The following is a 23,930-nucleotide window of genomic DNA, read 5'->3' as shown; positions in this document are numbered from 1 at the left end:
GAAAGCATTTTTCATGCACGTTGCCGAAGGCATGGGTATTCTATTGCATTTTTCCATATTTCAATCGGATCTTTCTTAGTGTCAAATAAAGACTTAAAAATGTCATCTTTTAAGAGCTCAATCAATTCCATCTGTAGTTCTTTAGGAGCTTGGAGACATCAACTAGATGAGGTTGAAATGCTAATTTGAGTGTGATGTCATGATTCTCAAAGTCAGAGAACCTTTCATCGTATTCTCCAATTAATAAGTCTATAACAGCTGCGTACTCTTCAAATGATTCGCAAGAATCCTCCTGTTCATCAATGACCTTTGCTAACTGGGGAAAATGTTCATCTGAAATTTCCTTTTGAAGAAGAAGAGTTTTGAAAAAAGATAGCTTTTATCGAAATGTTTGGATTGCTTGCCACATATCGTATATAGACCTGGTTTTATATTCAAGTCATTTTGCTTTGACATGATATCACACAGAAATGCAACGGTAGTGGCGCCAGTCAGGCAGAGAAGGTAACGAACATTCTAGAGTCACATTATAACTAAATCATGAGCATAGCAGGTGTCGAAATAGCCCTTATGATTTGCCAATTTTTTAATTGTGGCGGTCAGTCTGTGAGGATTATTTTGTTGAATTTTCTTTTACTCTGGTATTTTAAATACATTTATTTTAAGATTAAAATAAAAATAATAGAGGATGAAAAAAACATATTAATAAAAAAGAAAAGATTTGTTCTGCAAAATTTGGATTAATTCAAAAGGCCACACACAATGGCCGAGAAGGCTGCAGGTTCCCTACCCCTGGCATAGAGTACAGGAGTTGTTGCAGCTGTATAAGACATTGGTTAGGGCACTTTTGGAGTACTGCTTTCAATTCTCGACTCATTCCTTTAGGAAAGATTATGTTGTTAAACTTGGAAGGGTTCAGAAAAGATTGATAAGAATGTTGAAATGGTTGGAGAGTTTTAGCTATAGGGAATGGCCAAATAGGCTGGGGCTATTTTCTGTGGAGTGTAGGAGGCTAAGGGGTGACCTCATAGAGGTTTATAAAATCACGAGTTGCATGGATAGGGTGAATAGTCAAGGCCTATTCCCCCAGAGTAGAGGAGTCCAAAACTAGAGGGCATAGGTTTAAGGTGAGAGAGGAAAGATTTAAAGGGACTATGGGACAACATCTTCACTCAGAAGTATGGAATGAGCTGCCAGAGGGAGTGGTGGAGGCTGGTACAAATACAACATTTGTAAGTCAGAAGTCACATGACAGTGGGTTATAGTCCAACAGGTTTATTTGAAATCACAGGCTTTTGGAGTGCTGCTCCTTCGTCGAGTGAAGGTAACTACACCTGACAAAGGGGCAGCGCTCAAAAAGCTTGCGATTTCAAATAAACCTGTTGGACTACAACCTGGTGTTGAGTAACTTCTGACCTTGTCCACCCCAGACCAACACCGGCACCTCTACATCATAACATTTAAAAGGCTCTGGATGGGTATATGAATAGGAAGGGTTTACAGGGATATGTGCCAAGAGGCGGCAAATAGGACTAGATTAATTTAGGATATCTGGTCTGCTGTACATCTCCATGACTCTTTGTATGGTCCCTTTGGTATGAGGAGCCATTAGTAAAGCAGGATGTTTATCACTGTAGCAACATTGAAGTAGAGGCATTCTCTGTACATTTTATCTGTTTACACATATATATGTGGCTCAAGATGCGTGAGGAGGTCATGGAACCACAGTGAGACCAGTCTGCACATGGTAATGTGATTATGAACTATTTGTTAACTTTGCAAACTATTTTTATTCTAAAAATGCACAAATATTCTTCCCCATCTAAACTATATTATATATTCTCTGCTAAGTTCATTGACATCTATGAAGGAAAAAAAGTGAAGATGGTATTTCAAGCTATTATGTTATTCACCTTGAAGATTTTTGAATAAGACTTTTGGGATGAAGCTATATATTTGGTTTTATGTCCTTTGCTGCTGGCACTTAGGGGTATTAGTGATTTTGCAGATTGCAAAGTTAACACATGGTTCATAGTCACATTACTGTGTGCGGATTGGACTCACTGTGGCTTCACCATCCTTTCACACATCTTGAGCCACATACATATGGGTGTACAGATAAAATAGTGCATCTTTTTCAATGTGGAGGCAGAGATAGACATCCTGCTCTACTGTCAATTAAAATTCTTTTTACTGAATATTTTCAAGGGGCAGGAAAAAAAATTAAACTCAAAGTGAATTATATATTGGAATAAATGTAAATTAACTCTTTGTTCCTACAATACTGAGTCTTAAATGGTAGCCTTGAAAAAGATTGATAAACTGGAATAGTAGGGTATAAGGGAGAGGTACATACCAAAGCATACGTTAACAGTAGAAATGTTGCTGGATACACAACAATTTGGGTGACTGCACCTCATGACAGATAACTTGACATGCCACTAATCGCTGTAATTTTCATATTAATCCTGTTTTAATTTGGATTCCAGGAGACTGCAGCATCAATAAGCTTCTGACATTTTGCATGCTAAATCTTTAACATGTTTAACTCCACCAGCAGGTTTGCAACTATGTAAATAACCAGACCCATAATCAACTGTAAGATGGAGGTCAACTCATTGTAGGAGGATAAACTCTGCAAATATATTCAGAAATGTTGATTTACTTGAATTAGAACTGGAGAAAGGACAATATGTTTTTGCAAATCATGTCATTATGAAGCAGCTGACTGGTCTCAGATCTCTGGACTCCCCTGCCTTTGTTCGTCTTCTGAGTTATTTGCCTCTTCAGTTATACTTCAACTGGAGTTTACAGTCTATCGAAAATGAATGGATGGAAAATCATAAGCTACATTCATAGAAGTTCAAAGTTTGGGAGAAGATTTGTAGCTCGGGTGCTCATTGTTGTGGTTCTGTTCGCCGAGCTGGGAATTTGTCTTGCAAACGTTTCGTCCCCTGTCTAGGTGACATCCTCAGTGCTTGGGAGCCTCCTGTGAAGTGCTTCTGTGCTGTTTCCTCCGGCATTTATAGTGGCCTGTCTCTGCCGCTTCTGGTTGTCAGTTCGAGCTGTCCGCTGTAGTGGCCGGTATATTGGGTCCAGGTCGATGTGTTTGTTGATAGAGTCTGTGGATGAGTGCCATGCCTCTAGGAATTCCCTGGCTGTTCCCTGTTTGGCTTGCCCTATAATGGTAGTATTGTCCCAGTCGAATTCATGTTGCTTGTCATCTGTGTGTGTGGCTACTAAGGATAGCTGGTCGTGTCGTTTCGTGGCTAGTTGGTGTTCGTGTATACGGATCGTTAACTGTCTTCCTGTTTGTCCGATGTAGTGTTTTGTGCAGTCTTTGCATGGGATTTTGGACACTACATTAGTTTTGCTCATGTTGGGTATCTCCACTGCTGGTGGAGTTAAACATGTTAAAGATTTAGCATGCAAAATGTCAGAAGCTTATTGATGCTGCAGTCTCCTGGAATCCAACTCACCTTTGTTCTGGTGAGTTGTTGTCTGAGCGTGGCTGTTGGTTTGTGTGCTGTTATGAGTCCTAGTGGTCGCAGTAGTCTGGCTGTCAGTTCAGAAATGCTCCTGATGTATGGTAGTGTGGCTAGTCCTTTAGGTTGCGGCATGTCCTCGTTCCGTTGTCTCTCCCTTAGGCATCTGTTGATGAGAATTCACCACAAAGGTTTACAGGAAAGCCACACACACAGACCAAGTCCTAAACTATGAAAGCAACCACCCCAACACACACAAACGAAGTTGCATCAGGACACTATTCCAAAGGCCCACAACACACTGCAGCACACCAGAACTACAAAAAGAGGAAGAGGAACACCCATACAAAGTATTCGCCAAAAACGGATACCCTCGCAATTTCATCAACAGGTGCCTAAGGGAGAGACAACAGAACGAGGACATGCCGCAACCTAAAGGACTAGCCACACTACCATACATCAGGAGCATTTCTGAACTGACAGCCAGACTACTGCGACCACTAGGACTCATAACAGCACACAAACCAACAGCCACGCTCAGACAACAACTCACCAGAACGAAGGACCCGATACCCAACATGAGCAAAACCAATGTAGTGTACAAAATCCCATGCAAGGACTGTACAAAACACTACATCGGACAAACAGGAAGACAGTTAACCATCCGTATCCATGAACACCAACTAGCCACGAAACGACACGACCAGCTATCCTTAGTAGCCACGCACACAGACGACAAGCATCATGAATTTGACTGGGACAACACTACCATTATAGGGCAAGCCAAACAGGGAACAGCCAGGGAATTCCTAGAGGCATGGCACTCATCCACAGACTCTATCAACAAACACATCGACCTGGACCCAATATACCGGCCACTACAGCGGACAGCTCGAACTGACAACCGGAAGCGGCAGAGACAGGCCACTATAAATGCCGGAGGAAACAGCACAGAAGCGCTTCACAGGAGGCTCCCAAGCACTGAGGATGTCACCTAGACAGGGGACGAAACATTTGCAAGACAAATTCCCAGCTCGGCGAACAGAACCACAACAACATTCATAGAAGTGAAATTTTTACTCAACCATGTTTTCAAATCTCTAAGCCAATATAAACAGTTTACAGCCAATTCTTTACTTTTGAAGTACAATCAATGTTGAAATACCAACAAATGGTACACAGCAAGATTCCACAATCATTGAATTTAATGAGTAACCAGTAGGTTAATTAAAATCACTGCCTTCTGTCTATTTCACAATTCCCTTCTTTAGCCAATACCTCTATCTCTCAACCAATCCCTTACCTAACATCCTCCATTTTCATTGTTGAGAGTGTGTTGCTGGAAAAGCACAGCAAGTCAGGCATCATCCAAGGTGCAGGAAAATCAACGCTTCAGGGAAAAGTCCTTCATCAGGAATGTGGCTGGGAGCCTTGGGGGTGGAGAGATAAATGGGAGGGAGGTGGGGCTGGGGAGAAGGTAGCTGAGAGTGCAATAGGCAGATGGAGGTGGGGGTAAACGTGAGGTAGGAGAGGAGAGTGGAGTGGATAGGCGGGAAGGGAGATTGGCAGGTCGGACAGATCATGAGGGCGGTGCTGGAAGGTTGGAACTGAGGCAAGGTGGGGTTTGCTGCCCTGGGGTTGAAGTATTCCGAGGCGGAAGATGAGGCGTTCTTCCTCCAGGTGTTGGGTGATGAGGGAGTGGCAATGAAGGAGGGCCAGGACCTGTATGTCCTCGACAGAGTGGGAGGGGGAGTTGAAATGTTCGGCCACGGGGTAGTGGGGTTGATTGATGCAAGTGTCCCGAGATGTTCTCCAAAGCGCTCTGCAAGAAGGCGTCCAGTCTCCCCAATGTCGAGGAGACCGCATTGGGAGCAACAGGTACAATAAAGGACATATGTGGAAGTGCAGGTGAAACTTTGATGGATGTGGAAGCTCCTTTGGGGCCTTGGAAGGAGGTGAGGGGGGAGGTGTGGCGCAGGTTTTGCAATTCCTGCGGTGGCAGGGGAAGGTGCCAGAAGGGGAGGGTGGCTTCTTAGGGGGCGTGGACCAGTTTCTTCATTTCCCATCCCCCCACCTTACCTCAGTTCCAATCTTCCAGCTCAGCATGTTCTCATGACCTGTCCCACCTTTCAATCTTCCTTCCCACCTATCCGCTTCACCCTCCTCTCTGACCTATCACCTGCATCACTACCTTCGTCCACCTATTGCACTCTCAGCTACGTTCTCCCCAGCCCCACCCCTCTCCCATTTACCTCTCCACCCTCGAGGCTCCCTGCCTCATTCCTGATGAAGGTCCTTTGCCCGAAATTTTGATTTTGCTGCTCCTCAGATGCTACCTGTCCTGCTGTGCTTTTCCAGCCACACACTCTCAACTCTGATTCCAGCATCTGCAGACCTCCCATCCTCCATCTTCATCTCTGCTCCACTACTCCAGTGATGGAACTCGCAGCCACCATCCTCCATAAACTTGAACTCATCCAAAACTCTGCAGTTAACTCCAACCAAATCTTGCTCACCCCTCAGCGCTGCACTTACTGAGCTACATGGGCTCTGGAAATAGGCATCACTTAGTTTTAAGCATTCTCACACTTGTTTGCAAATTTCTGCATGGCCTGTCTCCTACCTGGACTCTGTAACTTCATCTTTCTTGACAACCCTTACAGATCTCTGTGGTCCTATAACTCTGGCTCTTGTGCAATGACGATTTTTGGAACATTATTGGCAACCATCAATAGCAACCATGCACTTGTCTGCTGGGCCCTAAGCTCTGAAATGCCATCTTTAAACATCTCCACTTCTCTTTACTCCTTTAAAATGCTCCATAAAGCCTACTCCCTGACCAAGCGTGTTTGGCCATCTCGAACATGTTGTTCCATTTATTCATTCACATAATGTGGGGATTACCGGCTAACCCAATATTTATTTCACATTATTATTGTCTTTGAGAAGGTTATGGTGAATCACCTTTTGAAGCATTGCAGTCTAAGTGGTATTGGTTAATTTGTAGGATTCCAGCTGATTTTAATACTTATCAAGTGAAATCCTAGGGTGAAACCTGACTTTTCTTAAGCCATCAGTTACTGAATACACTCACAAGAGGCTGCCAGTGTACTTTTAAGACAAAAGATAAAACACTTAACACACAAGAAAAGTGCAAACTTGTTTCACTGGACAAAGTAAAAGGTTACAGATGTCAAGAAGCTCACACTATTGCAACCATTTCCTGTCAGCTAATTTCTATTCATTTGTTAGATCCCCTATTTCCTTCATCTAGTGTCTCCCTGAGACACCGAAAACAAACTGCAAATAATCTCACTATGAATTTCCCGAAATTCAGCATTCAGCATACCATTTCTGGTATGCGCATGCTTTCTGCTTTGTTCTATTTCTCTGCATCAATGGACTTGGTCACTAATGAGCAGTATAATATTTTTTATAATGTGTTAAGCAGTTAATTCTCAACCCTCTAACTCTTCAAATCAAGTTTATAAAAAAAAGTAAATGAAGCAAACTTCCAGACTTCTCAACACCAAAATCCCAACTCACAAAAGAATCTCTAAAAATCACTAACCAAGTTTTCACCTTCTTAACACAAATGGTGCAAAATTATAATTCAAACTTGAAGTTATAAATTTTTCTTAACAATATTCACAGTGCTGTTAGAAAGGGAGTTCCAGGCTTTGAACACAGTGACAGTGAAGGAGCCGCAATATAGTTCCAAGTCAGGACCATGCATAACTTGAAGGGGAAACTCCTCTTGTGGATTGGCACCGAATGCTGTTTGAGAATACGCCTGTGAAGCAGTTCAGGACGTTTTATGACATAAAAGATACTATACAAAAGCATGTCACTAATGTGATGTGGAGTGGAGACGATTTTTCAGACATGGCACTCGAACATCGGTGCTCATCCTTAAATAGTTCCATGGGGTCTTTTATAAATAACCTCATGACTAATGATGGTACTTCCAGCCACACTCCATTATCACAGCATTGCAATGGAGTAATAATTTCATTGCAGTGAAATTTAAGTCAATGTCTGACAGAGACAACTATGTGATCAATGGAACTCTAAATGCCATGGCTTATCTCATGGTAATTCAGAAACTGAATTGGCGCTGGACAGCATAAACATGAATCCAAACCAAGCAAATGGTATAAGTAAGTGAAATTCAGAATAGTGGCGTGTATTTGGGGGTTACAGTTGATTTGGATGGGTATATGATTAGGAAGGATTTGGAGGGATATGGGCCGGGTGCTGGCAGGTGGGACTAGATTGGGTTGGGATATCTGGTCGGCATGGACGTGTTGGACCGAAGGGTCTGTTTCCATCCTGTGCATCTCTATGACTCTATGATTCTAATTGGTCAGAATGAAGGACTTACATTTCTAAAGCCAGGATGAAGCAAGGAGTTTTTTTCTCGCCAAAGGAGTACTTTTGAAATGTTGTCACAATCTTAATTTGCAAGTCCAATTAGCAGCAACAGGATAATGGCAAGGTGTTGTCTTTGTAATGAATATTGGCCAAGACACCAGGCAGCACACATCTGCTGTTCTTTGAATGGCATGAAGAATTTTTTTTTTGCCTGCACCAGTGGAAGCAGACAGGCCTCTTTTAAATGTTTCCTCCAAAGACTGTATCTCCAACAATGCAGCAATTCCTGAGTCCAGAACTACAGTTCAACAGTAACTGAGAGATCAGAGTGCTATCCACTGAGATAAGACAAGAAAAATTGCTGAAACTGAAATGATTCTGGAACCTTTTGTTGATTTATGAGAATAATTGATTTAAATGCAAACAGGAAAATATTCAGTCGCTCTTGGGAGTATGTCATTCTTACTCAAGAGCACTGCATGAAAACATGACCGGGAGCCAACATTCTTTGATATCGCCAACTCCCTCTGGAAAAATCAATATCAGAAACTCTCAAGTTCAAATCTAAAGGTACATTTAAAGAGTAGGTGTTGTTTCTGGAGGGCTGTTGTATAGGTATTAAAAAATACATGGAATGTGATGAGAAGGCAGTGTAGAAATGGTACATAGATTGACCTACAGCTTCTCTATTTCAGGAAATGGAAATTATGCCTGTCCAGTGAGAGTAATCTATCCCCGATCTACGTTGCACCTCACCGTGGGAGATAGTCTAACACTAAATTGTACAGTTGAATTCTGTACTGGTAAAGAACAAAAGCCTGTAGTATACTGGTGCATAATTGAGGCACACCGTTGTCACCCGGTGTCTACAAACGGGCTTAGTTTCAACCATGACCAGCAAGGAAACTTACTTGTCAGTTACAAGATCGCCGCCCTCAACTACAGTGACAGTGGCACATTCCGATGTGAAGCTTCTCAAGGAAATGTGATGGCAAGGGGTCATTCCATTGTTGTAAATGTGACCGGTAATTATTTAAATGTACCTCATTATTAAACACACAAGAACACACAATGTAGTCTTTCTCTTCCTTTTCTTGATTGAAAAGAATGCAAAGAGTAGGATTGTCCTACCCTGGGTTCAGCATTGAGCATTGGTTCCTCAGGATACCCTGAATGCACATTGATTTAAAGAGTGAATAGGCTGAGTGTATGATACTTGAGGACCACTGAGGTGCAGATAATATTCTACACTAACACAGGAGAATCTTGTGGTGCAGTGGTAGTATCTGTACCTCTAAAGCAGGAGATCTGGATTCAAGTGCCCATCCAACTCCACAGGTGCGTCATAAATCTTTGAACAGATTCGTTAGTAAATATCTGTTCTACACTAATGTAACATGTGAATCAGATATAACTCCTATTACCTAATTCATTGCAACTAAATTACCATTGTTTTCTACTTTAACATAAAGGCACTCCACTGAAGTTATGCTTTCAATGTTTTCACTTAATAATTGTTGACGTTCTTATGAGAAGTTTGTTTCTCTCCTCTTCAAACTTACTTTTTCCATCCAATCTCAGATTTTCTAATAACTCTTTTTCATTCACCTTGCTTTCTGGCAACAGCTTCAATGGAGATATTTGTTTTTCCTCCTCCTCACAAGCCTATATAATTTGTTTATTGATATATTAATTTTATTCCAACTTGTTTTCCTTCAGGTTTTAATGTCAAAGTTTCTCCTTTTTCTCCTGCAATATATTTTCTTTATTTTCCTTTCTTAACACCTTGAACATTTTACACTCTGTATTCAACATGGTTTCATGAATGCTGTGCATGCCTGTTACGACACCCTAGATACAGGAAAACCAGATGTCAAGGATGCAGAGAAGCCGCCTCATCTAGGATCAAGTCTGGGAGTGTTTTATGTACAAATCAGAAGTTTTTTACATGCCTATGTCCAATAGTTATTCCCAGCTCATTGAAACTATCTGACTTGCCTCTGTAGGACTCGAAAGGAACTTGAACAGAATCAAATTAGGGTCCAAGTTCCCATTGATGCATTAAATAGGAAACAGTTCCAAAGTGGGCTTAAGCGCATCATAGGGAAAGAGTACAAGGAACTTTACTCTCTCCACATAGCTATGCTGGAGGGCCCTTGTGGTGCAGTGGTGATATCCCTACTCCTGGGCCAGGATGCTGAGATTCAAGACCCATCCACTCCAGCAGTGTGCAATTGTGCCTGTGAACAGGTCTATTAGAAAATATTTATAATTATCCTGATTTGACATGGCAGTGTTGAATGTCGACACTAGGTGCCTGAAATGGAGACGGTCACACCCACAGGCATCATTACCTTTTATGTTGATGAGATCAATGGGGCTGTTTGGCTAGCAAGAATTATAACAAAAAACTTTTATGTCCCATATCATTGAGTCTATGTGAGAGAGACACACAGAGAACATCAAATCAAAAACAACGTCTACAGAGTAGAAATTGGTAACAGAACATTGGGTGGGAAAAATTGCTTGTATGGGTATATTATACATTGTTCACGTCCTATATGGATTGTTCATGCGCAGTGTGTGTTTTTCAGAAGCTTTTGATGCTCCGTTAATACCAGTTGAACACACTGAAACCACAAATAAATGGTACTTTTTCAGCATTCTGCCTCTGTCGGTGGTGATAATCTGTATCATGCTATACTGTCGAGGTAAGCACCAGCACAGCAGAAGAGAACACTCATTTATCAACATTACTAGAAATACATAGCTGATTTGTTGCCATGTGCATTGACACTAATTGTTGATTCGCTTTTTGAAGAAAAACGGAAGTTGGCGCTAAGAAGACAAAGAGCCCAAGTAAAGGTAACTGAGGTGACATGTGAGGCATCATTCAAGAGAAAAATGTACAAATGTATGAAATTGCAGGGCGATGGTGGGAGGGATGGAAGGGTTGGTGGCAAACACCACTTGAACCTGTTTCAATAAGATCATGAGTGATCTACCTTCTTGCTTTATTCATTGATCCTTATTGTGCCAAACAATCTATTGATTGTAATGATGGAAACTCAATGACTGAGCATTCACAGCTCTATGGTGAAAAGACTCCAAAGATTCACAACCCTCCAGCCTTTAACTCTCCAGGTATCTTCATTCAATGTATAAAGTCAACGCCCCATCCCACTGTCAGAAAAGCTGCCCAATTAGATTTTAGCATCTAACTTAGTCCACGGTATCTCGACTTGAAGTATAAACTTCTTGCACCTTACCATTGGATTCCAGACTGTTACTCAATCCGGATAGACCATTATTTCGATTTCTAAACAATGCAAGACCCTTAATTAGATTCCTGCTTGTAAATTTCTACCATGGTTCTGTTATTGCGTATATACACCACTGGAGCTCCCAGATTAGATGCCTCCTGATGTTCACCACTGAGGCTTCCTTGTATTTATAATTCAGACTATTTAATATAATGTAAATACTCCATTGCATATTACAAAAATGGTAGTTATTTACAGTGAACAAATAAAATAGAATCTGGAGTTCCCTTGAAAAGTACGTAATTAGATGCAAATGGCTTTGGGGTGTTTGAGTGGTGAAAGGTGCTATTGAAATGTAGTTCTTCCTTTCAGTGAGCAATAGAACTGCAAGTATGCCCTTTTTGGGTAACTGCTGGAAATATAATTTCAACCAGGTTAATTGCATATGTTTTAGTCTTAGATTATAAATTATTATTGCTTTTTGAAGTGATTTTTCTGTTCAAATGAGTTTAAAGCTGAGCAATCTCTCTGCGACTGAATTTTGTATCATAAGAATTAACTTGCGTTTAGTAATTCCTCTGTCACCCTGAGTCAACACAAAACACTTTATAGTAATGACGTACTTCTGAAGTGTATTCACTGTTCTAATATAGGAAACATAGCAAACAATTTGTGCACAGCAATGTCCCACAACAGCAAAAATAAAATGCTGGAAATAGCAATAACTCACTCAATACATGCATACAAATTAGGAGCAGGAGTAAGCCTTTCTCCATTCTGCCATTTGTTAAGATCATGGCTAATTGATTGTGACCCCAACTCTACTCCTGTGAAGAGTCATGTAGACTCGAAACATGAGCTTGTTCTCTCTCTCTGTGGATGCTGTGGATGCTGTCTGACCCATTGTGATCTCCAGCATTTGTTGTTTTCAGTACAGATTCCAGCATCTGCAGTAAATTGTTTCTATCTTCTTGTCTATGTGTTAAACACTTGACTCTCTTGTTAATCAAGCTATCTAAGTCAGCCTTAAAACTTTTCAATGAATCTGCCTTCCTGTTCTCTCGAGAAGAGAATTCCAAAGATTAAACCTCTGAAAGAAAAGAAAATCTCTTCATCTCCATTTTAAATGAGAGACTCTTTATTTTGAAATTGTTTTGCCTGAGTGCTTGTCTCTCCCATAAGCGAAAACGCACTCTTAGCATCTAATATTTCAAATGGGAAAAGGTAGGTGATGGACATCTCAGATATAAACTCTTTATCGCAACAGCTGCAGATGTTCAGTCTAGGTTTCCATTAATCTCCATTACAATAGCAGAAGGTTAGAGTCAGGTAAATTAGAGTCAAATTTGTGTTTATTGTTCTGGCCAGCTTGAACTGAAAGCCCCATAAAAGAAAGAACTTATGCTTATATAAAGAACTTATGTTTCAGAACATCGCAAGGTGTTTTACAGATAATAAAGGGTTTTTGAAGTCTAGGCACTGTTGTCATGCATGAATTACAGTAATTGAAACAAAAGCAGAAGTTGCTGGAGAAACTCAGCAGATCTGGCAGCACCTGTGGGAAGAAAACAGAGTGAGTATTTTGAGTCCAGTGACTCTTCATCAGAACTGACAATAGCTAGGACAAAGTGGTATTTATACTGAATCTGAAGTGGAGAGGGATGGGAGATAGTAACAGGTAAGAGTGAGAAAAGGGTTAGCTGTGCTGAATGCAACTCATATAATGTGATAATGGGCCGAGAAGCATGTACGAATGGGTGACTGTACTAGAAGCAGCCCCTGTCATAATAAGAGTGAGTGTGGGGTGGGTAAAAACATGGAAGGCGTAATCAGGCTCTACAGTTGTGAAACTCAATGCTGGATCTGAGAGGCTGCAGGATCCCCAATGGGAAAATGAGCTTCGAGCTTGGCGAAGGGGTTGCCCGGACTGCATTTTGTCTCCCCAGTGAAGAGGAGACGGCATTGTGAACAGCTAATTCAGGAGTCGCGATTGAGTGAAGAACAGGTGAATCACCGCTTCACTTGGAAAGTATGTTTGGGGCCTTGGATAGTGAGGAGGGTGGAGGTAAATGGGCAATTATTATACCTTCTGCAATTGCAAGGGAAGGTGCTGTGGGTGAATGAGGCGATGTTGGGAATGGAGGAGGTGGACTAGAGTGTCCTGGAGGGAATGGTCTCTGCAGAAAGTTGACAAGGAAGGGAAGGGGAAGATGTGCTTGGTTGTGACATCCTGTTGAAAGTGATAGAAATGGTGGTTTACAATTCTATGTTCTACTATTTACAGCAGCTAATTGACACACAGCAAGCTCGTACAAACAGCAATATTATAGTGAAGAAATCATTTAGTGAAAGTGATTGAAAGATAAATGTTTATTATCAAGTATTAATAAGGATTTGATCATTACAGAGAGGTTGATTCACTGTTGAGACATTTTATAGAAAACCATCAAGCCCTAGTGTTATATCCATCCACCGAATAATATATTTGTGTCTATTTATCCAACAATATTTTTATGTTTGATCCTTTCCAGAGTGTTACCCTGGCTTCCTCGTCACCCAACATCACAGCAGTTACCCCTCAGCTTTCTTCTTTGACTGGCACAACTGAGCGACACGTAGTGGAGGCAAATGTAAATATAAAACACATGGAGCCCTTTTATGTAAATGAGACGTTTCCCATAAATGAACAGTATGAAGAATGTATCTATGAAAATGATCCTCCTAACGAATAGTGAGTCTTGGTTATATGGCTATTGATGAGTTTGTCAAGAATTTCTTATACCATTCAATGTTTTCACAATTGCCTTATTTTCTTTTGACCCAGAGGCATGAAGACTTCAAGTCTCACTTCAGAGAGTTGAACAAGTAATCAAGGTTTGCAAACCCAGCACAGTATTGGGAGAGTGCTACAAATCTGGAGACACCAACCTTTGGGAATGACATTGAATCAAGGTCTTATCTGCCCTTTCTGTTGGCCACAAAGCAGCCAGTGGCATTATTTTGGAAAGCAAGGAAAAGCTTGTTGCATAAACATTTAGCACCTTTTGCCCCTCACTGGATCAAACTTCTGGAAGTACATCCCTAAGGGCATTGTAGGTCTTGCTTCAGCTTATATATACTGCAGCAGCAGCTCACCACCACCCTCTCAAAGGCAGCCAGTGGGGGGAATAAATGCTGGCCAGCCTGATAGGCTCATATCCCATGGGTGAATTAAAAAAAAACTCAACTGCCATTGAGGTTCCAGTTAATATGATGGATTATTGGTTGGAACTTTTGAGACCATTTTAGAAGGAACATTTATCAAATTTGGGTAGTGACAGTAATATGGATTTGAATCTGTGTTAAGTCCTGTTCCTTTAAGACCACCTTCAAAAATTCCAAGAGTGGCATTAACTTGTGCAACCTGTACCCACTCCCCCCACCCCACCCCACCCCATCCCACTGTACGTGACACGACACCAGAAGGTGGGAACTAGTGCTTGGAACATGAGAGTGAGTTACTCCCCCTTTAAAGTTTTCACATGACCGTGAGTCCAAATTTACTTGAAAAGTTAGTGTTGGGAAACTTTGGGCTGTTACATTGCCATTAGCCCATTAGCTAACAGAGGATATTGTGTGGTTCCACTTATTCCAGCAAATGTGTAAGGGATCTGTCAGATTGACTATTTATGGGCAAGAAACAACAACATAAGCAATAAATCTTTGGAACATTTTGCAGAACTGAAGGAGGCCATTCTGTCTATTGTATTTGGAAGAGCTGCCCAATTAGTCTCCTTCCAGCTCTTCAATCCCTATATTCCTGCAATGTTCCCCTTTTCAAGTATTTATCTAATTTTGCTTTTCAAATTTGCTATTGAGTCTGCTATTGCACTCCTCTCATCTCCCAGCACACAAATGTAGTCCCTGGTTTCAATCTGGTAAATATCTCTGCATAGTCCCTAAAGCTTTGCCATCCATCCTGAAGTGCAATGCTCTGAGATAAGCACAATACAATTTATTTTATCTATTTCAATTTATTTTCTTCCACATCTTCTGCTGAACGTGCGGGTGTAAATTGCCCATCTTCCTATGGAGAAAACACCAAGCATCATTAATGGCAGAGTGTTACCTCTGTTATGCAAATAGTTATATACCTGGGATTTGACCCTAAGCTTATTGCACTAGCTTCTACCCAACCAGACATTCAGCAACATAGTGATCTGAACAGAATCTCCACTGATCAATTGAATCCCATAATTTCATTCCTGGATTTAAGGTCTATATAGGAAACATCTAAAAGTACCTCCACATGACCAAAGTTAATTGTACAATTTAATAGGCTTAATATATGATAAAAATTATAGTAATTGATGTAGCCAGTTGCTTCCTGTTTGTTTTCTATTCATTATTTTTGTTAGTTTATTAGTAAAATGATTTAAGCAACTTCTAATTGTGATTGAGTCAGCTGATAGACTCATCAGATTTTCGAACTAGATTAAGATTCCAAACCACTATTCTGTCAGCCTGTATGCATATAAGAACTGAAGTAGTCAATGCTTTGTTTCATGTGTGTTCAATTAAGCTACTCTGATAACTGTCTCCTGTGGGCCCTCTTGTAGTACTGTAGTAGTCATCCTATTCCTGGACTGGGAGTCTTGTTTTCAATTCCCATTGGCTCCAGAGGTGTGTCATAACATCTCAGAACTGGTTGATTAGAAAAATAGGTTAGATTTTTTAACAAAATGATCCTTGTACACTGCTTGATTGCCCAAGTTTGTGGTTGGAGATGGTGCTTTAAGTACCAACACCTGGGAATATTCCAGAAATGATCTGGGCTCTGAGCTGTAAACAAGCCTATGTACAAATCTTATATGTACTGAGATGCTTTAAAGTATTATAAATAAAGATTTAAATAAGCAGCATCTCTGCGTTGTTCTGAGATACTCAATCATAAGATACAATGTAACCTTGTGAATACATAACAGGAACCTTTTAAAAGCAGCTGTTCAAAAGTAATTGTAAATTCATTGATTACTTGTCCCTCTTTTACACAGCCAACTGTTAGCCTCAATATTAAACCTTGATAAAGAAGGAAAGCTGGGGAGGGGAAGCTCTGCTTCATCTGTAATGTGTGTGCAGACACCTTCTGCAGTCTGCAGCTAACAGCTAATGTCAAGGACTGTGTCTGCATGTGTACCAGGACTATTTTGGCAATATGAGTAATCACTCCAATTTTAAGATAGAAATCCCATGTACTAGCAATGGGATCCAGTTTATTTACTACAACCAGCTTAACTCTCACAAAAGTCATTCACTTGAATGAAAAATCAAAGCCCTGGATGTAATTCAGGAGTTCTGCCACTCATAGTAGAAGGAAGAGCTTGCATTTAGTTATCATTGTTTATTACTTCAGGACATCCGAAAGCACTATGCAGCTGATTTGATGCTTTTGAAGTTCAGATATTGTGAAAGGTGCAGCAACCAATTTTAGCATAGCAATTACCACAGACAGCAATATGACAATGAATGGATAATTTGGTTAATGGTTAAAAATTGGCCAGGACATCACGAGGAATTCTCATGCTTTCTGTAAGATTGCACCTTAAGACTTTTTAGCTCCAGTCAGGGCCTCAGTTTAACACTTCAATTAAAAGACAGCACCTCCAAACCTCCAACAGAGTAGCACTCCTTAGCCCTGCACAGTTTGCCTGGAGTTTATGATGATTTCTCTGGAATAGGGCTTGAGCCCACAATCTGTCTAGTTCAAAGCCAGGAATCCCGCCCACTGAGCCTCCATTGGTGTCAGGTCCAAGTATCTGCCTTTAGAGTTGGAATAAGCTGTCCAAGGGAATGAATCTAATAACCAAAGTAAAGGTGCAAGGTGGAACATTTCATCCAAATTTTGACTAATTTGTTTGACTAATGGGTCCCACCTGTGCTTGTTGCCAGGAAACCATTTCACTTCAGGCAGAATAAATGCAAAGGAGTCATGGGCCTGCGTAGTGAAAAAAAAGTGCTGTTCTGAGTTGAATTTGTCCAAACTATAGCTGTCTGTTTCTGCTGAAAGATTAAAGGAAAGTTATGTGGATATAGGCAGATATTTTAGCGAAGTAATATGTCCCCTTTATTCTGTCCTTAACTTCAGAATGTAATGGCTCGGCTTGAATGGGTATTTCACAGAAATGGAAGAACAGCAGTAGGCCATTCAGCCCATTATGCTTGTGCATGACTGATCACCTACCTCAGTGTCTGCTTCAGCAATGATACCACTGAGTGATCACTGATGCTCAGTATCAGGGTCAAGCTTCATGCATGAAGATTGGCTGAATATCCGACGGTCTCCATATCTGTGGAAACGTACTTCAGTAAGAACGAGGACTACAAAACAAAACACAATGGATTTACGGATAAAGGAGTGGATAAATTTTGAAAGGAGCATATTTAATTTTAAGGAGTCAATCAAAGGAGGAGTGATAGATAAATGGCAGAATGATTTGATGGGGGAATTCTAGAGCTTTGGTTGCAGGCAACAAAAAGGAAATTGAAATGTGACTCATACCTGCCCACTTTATTCTGGATTAGTGGTGCTGGAAGAACACAGCAGTTCAGGCAGCATCCAAGTAGCTTCAAAATCGACGTTTCGGGCACCACTAATCCAGAATCTGGTTTCCAGCATCTGCAGTCATTGTTTTTACCTGCCCACTTTATGTCACTTTATGCCGGTATTTAATATCTGTCACTAATGTAATGCTGATAGTGTGAGGTTATTGCTCCCTGAGGTAAACTACAACTGAACGACAGGCATTCCACCCTCCTGCCCACAACTGCCTTCCTATTACACGGGGTTCCATCTGACTATAAGGCACCAGAGCAGGAGTAGACCACTCAGGTCATTGATTACACTCTGCCTATCAATGAGATCACAGCTGATCCTTCACTTTCCTGCCTCTTCCCCATAACTTTTAATTTCCCTACTTATTGAAAATCTCTCTCAGCCTTGAATATACCTAATGACCCAATCTCAACAAGCCTCTGTGATAAAGAATTCCATAGATTCACTATCTTCTGAGTGAAGAAATTCCTCCTCACCTATGTCTTAACTGTGTGACTTATTCTGAAATTAGAACTGTCTGGTTCCAGACTATTTTCCTTAGTTACCCTGTCAAGTCCTCTCAGAATCTTGTGTGTTTTAATGAGGTTACCTCTCGTTCTTGGATATGTCAATGAGTACAGGCTTCCATGAGTACAGTACCTTCTCAACCAGTCCTCATAATACACTCCCTCTGTACCTGATATCACCTGGTGAACCTTCTTTAGATTGCCTCCGACAGCAGTATATCTTTCCTGAGATGAAGGGCCCAGAACCTGGATGTTAGCTTTTTGTGATTCCAAGATGAAGACTCCCAAAGCCCAAGCTCCTCTGATTCTACCTTGTCATTGTTACGGGAGATCTTATACTCAGAACCCCGTTCTGTCATTTTTTTCCATTTAAAAATATTTAACTCCTGCTAAAATGCATGATCTCACTTTTCCCAGCATTATATTCCAATTGCCAAGCTTTTGCCCATTCCTGTAACTTGCACCTCTCTGCAGACTTGCCTTCCTACCTATTTTTGAGTGATCCGCAAGTTTGATTATAATACATTCACCTTTTTTGAGTTATTAATCTACATATTAAGTGATTGTGTCCCCAGCACTGATACCTGTGATACACCACTAGTTACAGTTTGCCACCCTGAAAATCCTTATCCTAACTGTCTGTCTTCTATGAGTTTATCAATCCTCTATCTAGCTAAATATACTATCTCCAGCACCATGAGCTCTTATATAACAGCCTAACGTGCGGTACCTTATCAAAAATCTTCTAAAAATCTAAATATATTATCTATCCTGCTTGTTACTTCATCAAAGAATAACTGTTCAGCATGATGTCCCCTTCGTGAAACCATGATGACTCTGCTTGATCATATGATGTATTTCTAAATGCTCTGTTCTTTCATCCTTTATAATAGACTCCAATATTTTCCAATAACAAACATTAAACTAACTGGCCTATATTTACCGATATTTTGTCTCCTTCCCTTTTTACATGAAGATGTTACACTGGCAGTTTTCCAATCCTTGAGACTTTTCAAGAACCTAAGAATTTCTGGAAGATTATTGCCACAACATCCATTATTTCTGTGTCTACTTCTTCAATATCTTAGGATGTACCCCAGAAGGTCCAGGGAACTTAACAGTCTTTAGTCCCATTATTTTCCTGAACATTTCATCCCCAGTGACTGTTATTATCTTGATCTCCTTTCTTCCTTTTGTAATTTTTGGGATGTTACTTGTGTTTTCTAATATGAAACTTGATGCAAAGTATTCATTTCCTGCCATTTCCCAATTGTCTGTCATTATTTCCCAGCCTTACTCTCTAAAGGGACTTTACTCACTTTGGCTTCTCTCTTTCTTGACAAAAATTTATGGAAATTCTTGCTGCCTGTGTGGATATTACTTGAAAATTTACCCTCAAAGTTTATTTTCTCCCTTTTTATTATTTTTCAGGTCATCTTTTGGTGCTTTTAAAATCTTTCTCAGTCCTTTGACTCACCCCTAATATTTGCCACATTGTAGGATTCTTTTTTTTCTTGCAATCTGATGCTATCCTATCTTCCCTCGTTAACCATTGTTGATTAATCCCCTTTTGAGAATCATTCTTCCTAACTGGAATATATCTTTGCTGTGAGTGATTAACTATTTTCTTAAACATCTCCATTGTTCTTCTTTGCTACTAAACTCCTTCTCCAGTCCACTTCAGCCAACTTCATTAGCCAACTCCAGTCCACTTCATTAGCTTCACTTAAGCTTGGCACACAGTTTCTGACCCAAGCTCCTCCAAGTGCTAAATTCTACCTTGTTATTGTTACGGGAGATCTTTTACTCTGGCATCATTAGCTAAACCTGCCTTATTTTACACCACCAGATCCACAATAACCCAATCCCTGGTTTTAGCCACAACATATTGTTCTAGGAAACTGTCCCAAATACAATCTATGAATTCTTTCTCACGCCTTACTCTGCCAATCGACATGAAGTTTATAGTCAGCCATGGTTAGTGTGCAGCCTTTGTTACTTGTCTTCATTATCTCCTGATTTGCTCTCTGTCTTACCATATAGCTACTGTTAGGGGCATGAAGCCTATTCCTACCCAGTGTCTTCTTTCCCTTTTCAGTTCTTACCTCCACCCAAATTCATTCGGATTCTTCTGATTCAAGGTTATTTCTTGCTGTCTAACTTAGTCCATCCCACACAAATAATGCCAAACTTCCTGGAATCTGTCTTCCTCACGGGAATATATCTTTGCCATGAGTCATTACCTATTCTTTTTTAAAATCTACATTTCCTTTCTGCCTGTCCTTTGGAAAGTCATATATCCCTGAATATTTAGTTCCAGCTTTGGTCTCTTTGGAAAAGGAAATGGTTAACTAGCCAAACAGAAGAGTAAGCTGGTATACAGCTTTGTATAGGTAAACACAAGTCAGGTGAGCAGTGTTATACAAACTCATGAACCATCCAACTATCCTATTCCCACTTATGTATATTTATGCTGTAAATTTGCATTTCCAAATTTGTAAAGGAATCTATTGTCAAAGTTTGCATTAAATCTTGCACAAATTACTTACTGTTTCATTTCAACATTGGCAGTAAGAATCCGGGCTGAATTTTCCCAGATCCAAGAGCTATGTGGACAGTGATGATTCAGTTGGGAAAATTGAATTCTTGTCACAGAGAAAAGGAAGTCTGATTTTCCAACCAAGATTTTAACAGCAGGATGAGAATTTTACCATCAAATGGCAGGATGTTTATCTGCACACATTTACATCCCATTAACACCTAATTTCACCTCATTTGAATGCAATTTCCTATTTTTCCACATGGCAGAGAGAAATCAGACAGTGACAATTCCAGCACGCAAGTCAGAATGGGTGACTAAGGGGTTACCCCAGCTGAGCTGGGCAGCTCTAGCCCACCCCCTGCTCCTCCAGACCTCCATTTTGGCCAGTTGTCCTAACATCCCAGAGTACTTTCCATGGGCAGTGACTACCTGCACCCCCTGTCCAAAGATTAGCATCAGGCATATACCAGCCTTGTCACATCATCGTGGTACATTGGAGCTAACTTGCAATACAATTCACTATTTAGATACTTCACTTTGGAACACATTGACACCTTACATCACATTCTGCCTGGTCACTTTGCTCACAGAGACAGGCATCCAGCTACAGTAATACATTGGAAAAGACTGCATATCAGCCTGTTCGCTCCCTTCCTTATTGCTCATTCACTTTGCACCTACTTGGATGCTCACTGCATCACTGTCTCACTTTGGGGTTTTGCACATTACCAAGCCATTCAGAACCTACAGGCTCATTATCCTTTTCTCTTGCCTTGCCTCTTAGTGCAGACACAAAGCCAGGCAGCTTTTGTGTTTGTCGACTGTGATCAGTCCAGGGGGAGGACATGCTGTTTTATGTTACATCAATGCTATATCATTGCCAGCAGCATTGAATGTGTTTCAACCAAATGGCCATGGCTCAAAGACTAAGGAGAATAAATCTCCATCAAGTCAAAAGATATGGGTGTCAGTCAGGGAGCACAGGCACGGTAGATCAAACCGATATCAGACCAGGGGCATGGCCATGGTCAGTTGGGCTGTAGAAGTGGTCACTGAGAGACATTCCCTATTATTTATAGTTCCGGGAGTGAGTGGAGGACAGTTCTGCAGGTCCAGTGCAACCAAGCATGAGATTACGGTAAATCAGAAGGGAACAGCACAAGGTCAGTCAGAGGTCTGAGCACTCAGTAGTTGGGGCTGTGCTTCCAAGTTGATTGTGGGGGATGTGGACCATACTCAATCCTGAAACATGACAATGTTATGCTGCCCTGAATGTTTAGGAAAGAATAACATTCCTGTAGACCGGATTCTAACTGTGTACACTGCAAAGGACAGGTAGTCGGTGTAGCTTTGATTCTTGTGGCTGCAGTAACAATGTCAGTCAATCAGGTAGGTAATCTGGAAAGTGACAATACATTCATGAAGGAGTGCTTCTATTGCAACAGAGTGTCACCCGTGACACTAATGTTCCCTCAGAAACTTTTCTTTCTCTACATGCTATGTGACGGACTATTTCTAGATGGCAGCAATTGACCAGCTGCATTTTATTAATTAATCTGTAAACACGGAGCCAATAGCAAAAGTTTGGCAATGGTGAGAACATCCTCAACCTAATCAATGATAGGATGTGATGGTGCAAATGTAACGACATTGACAGTGTAAAATTGTGAGGTAACTCATTGCGCTTAGGGAAAGAAACCCGCAAAAAGGTCCCTGAAATTGAGACTTAGTTGACTTTTGGTAAAATTCAGCCTTTGGTGTGTGTACCATGATCCAAATTAATATAGAATCTGTATTTTTAATACACGCAACTTGTTAAATAATTGTTCAGCCAAATGTTTCAAGAGTACATATTTTGTATCAACATAATCAAATTTGATTTGCCTTTGCAAATTTATATTGGAGGATATAAAATTAAACTTGGGATTGACAATGTTTAAGACATAAAGGAAAGTTATTTAACTGTTAACCAATAACTTATCGAGGAGTGAGAAATATAAGTCAGCTTTTATTCAAGTTTATTTATCTCAATGGCTGTTGTGCTACAGAGCAGAAATACAGCATTGAAGAGGCTTCAACGGGTGACCACAATGATTCCCAAGGATACAATATTGCATGCATTCACCATTCACAAAAATGCACAGTAACCCTGAGATAGACTGATTACATTTCGCCTTATTCTTTCTCCACCTATTGAATTACTAATCCCTATTCTCAGGTTATCCCAGCATTCTGTTGATATTCCTCTCTGCTATTTCATCCTGGTACCCTCACCTCTACCAAACTTAAATCTTCTCCAATACCAATGTAATGAACCACCATTCCCCTGGATAGGAGCAGCTATGACAACGCTTAAAAAGCTTGCTCAGTGTCCATCTTTATCACTAACAACGGGTGGCTGCAGTATGTACAATCTACTGGTAGTTCTTCTATAACGCAATGGTTGCGTTCTTTAGCAAGCCCGCACTATAGAAAAATCACACTTCAGAAACTGTGCTAAGAGTTGGCGATGTAATCACGTTACAGCCAACACATGCTTTAAAAGTTCGCACTTCAGAAACAGTGTCCCTAATTCATCGTTCACGAAACACATATTATAGCAGAATGACTTGTACAGGATATTCATTCTCTTGTGCTCTGCCAGAAAGAAGGCCCTTCATGATTATCTGCTGAACCACAACAGGTGCTGTGATCTTCTATATAGTGGGTAGCAGCCAGAGGCAGGCCCTAAATCTATTACAGCTGGAATGAGGATTGAATTGCGTGCTGTTGGTGTTACTCTGATCCCTGTGCTAGCCAACTGAGCCCAGATTCCCAACAGATAGGTTACACTGCAACAAATCTTACCATTGCCAATATCCCCCCACAATTACTGCCCCTATCTCTTGTCATCTACCACTCCAAGTTGTCCACTCTGTCAATTCTAAATCTTTGGACAACCTGATTTAAATTGTTCCACTTTTGTCAAACATGCCTTCAGCAGCCTCCATCTTAAATTGTGGAATTAGATTAGATTAGATTACTTAGATTACTTACAATGTGGAAACAGGCCCTTCGGCCCAACAAGTCCCCACCGCCCCGCCGAAGCGCAACCCACCCATACCCCTAACCTAACACTACGGGCAATTTAGCATGGCCAATTCACCTGACCTACACAACATTGGACTG

General features: G+C 40.8%; 1 protein-coding gene across 4 annotated transcripts in view; it reads right to left on the bottom strand.

Annotated features, from left to right (window-relative positions):
- Positions 1 to 23,930, bottom strand: part of LOC140453522 (protein FAM110C-like) — a 163,988-nt gene that overhangs the window by 34,597 nt on the left and 105,461 nt on the right. The window contains exons 2-3 of one of the 4 annotated variants that reach the window (XM_072548272.1): positions 17,343 to 17,479; positions 3,480 to 3,651 (exon numbers count right to left, since the gene is read on the bottom strand). The exons of 1 other annotated variant lie outside the window; for it this stretch is intronic. The gene's annotated coding sequence lies outside the window, so the exon portion shown is untranslated. The remainder of the gene's footprint in view (positions 1 to 3,479; positions 3,652 to 17,342; positions 17,480 to 23,930) is intronic. 2 more of the 4 variants (XR_011952414.1, XM_072548273.1) reach the window with 2 other exon arrangements.

The sequence above is a fragment of the Chiloscyllium punctatum genome, chromosome 27 (assembly GCF_047496795.1).
Source record: "Chiloscyllium punctatum isolate Juve2018m chromosome 27, sChiPun1.3, whole genome shotgun sequence".
NCBI classification, from domain to species: domain Eukaryota; kingdom Metazoa; phylum Chordata; class Chondrichthyes; order Orectolobiformes; family Hemiscylliidae; genus Chiloscyllium; species Chiloscyllium punctatum.
This window is presented reverse-complemented; position numbering and strand designations above follow the sequence as displayed.